General features: G+C 33.7%; 1 pseudogene; it reads left to right on the plus strand.

Moving 5' to 3' along the window:
- Window positions 1–344: 344 nt before the first annotated feature.
- On the plus strand, window positions 345–460 carry LOC128641511 (uncharacterized; annotated as a pseudogene).
- The last annotated feature ends 700 nt before the right edge of the window (window positions 461–1160 follow it).

Raw genomic sequence — 1160 nt, forward strand, 5'->3', positions numbered from 1 at the left:
ATGCGCATACATAGGATATACCGGTTTAATACATGTAATACACCCATACTATTATGGATTTATGAATATATATGCTGCACATTAGAAAACATATACACTGTTCACTGAACATTTTTATTTTTATTGTATCATTTTAGTTAAGTCTGCACTCACAATATACACCTCAACATTATCTCCAACACATTAAACAATATTGTTACTACTGTATTTCTATACCATCTTATTTTTGTATATTCAACATAATGTATTACAACCCCGTTTTTACACATTAGAGTAGGTTAATAGATATTCACTAAGTACACTTATCTATTGCTTAATACATACATTTCATATCGCTTAGATTAAGATATTACCACACTTCACTGAATGTACCTGATCCCGTTTGATCTTGGAAGCTAAGCAGGGCCAGGCCTGGTTAGTACCTGGATGGGAGACTGCCTGGGAACACCAGGTGCATTTGACTTAAAATGTGAATATGTGTGGATATGTATGTATGTATATATATATATATATTTTTTTTAAAAAAGGGTGGGGAACAATTTTTTAATGTTACTATTTTAGAATACCATAATAATAATATCCTATAACATATGATGCTGACATGATATCCACCATAAGATAATGTTTGGCTATGGTTGTTGTTTTTTACATCCTTTATTAACCAATTTGTACAGTACTTGTTTGTTTTTTAGTATAATGTGAATTATTTGGAAATGGTTTTAATCATTGTATTCTAACTATGGTCTGATTGAAACAGGTGTGCACTCACACACTTGATGAGGCAGGTTCACTTCCACACCTGAATAGGTGTGGTTATGTTTCACTCTTAGAGTGGTCATTTAGCATTTATAAGCCAGAACTCTCAGTCTTTGGATAGAAGCCTGAGGAAACAGACAGAGATCTGAGAAACTAGTTGCTTGTTTATCCATTGTTACGGTCACATTTGTGACATTTTATATTGTATTTTACTGCACCATTAAACTATGGTATTTTAACTCTTTGCTGAGAGCCTGAGCTTGATTGAAATCTACCCTGGAGTGATTTGTTGCACTGCCTTGGTCAGTGAACTGGGACACTGTGAACTTCCAGTCTGCCTCTATAAGCACAACAGAGTGCTGCTTTACTTGTGAGTATAAAATCTGTATTCACCTATTTTTACA

This window comes from Bombina bombina, chromosome 10 (genome assembly GCF_027579735.1).
Source record: "Bombina bombina isolate aBomBom1 chromosome 10, aBomBom1.pri, whole genome shotgun sequence".
Classification (NCBI taxonomy): domain Eukaryota; kingdom Metazoa; phylum Chordata; class Amphibia; order Anura; family Bombinatoridae; genus Bombina; species Bombina bombina.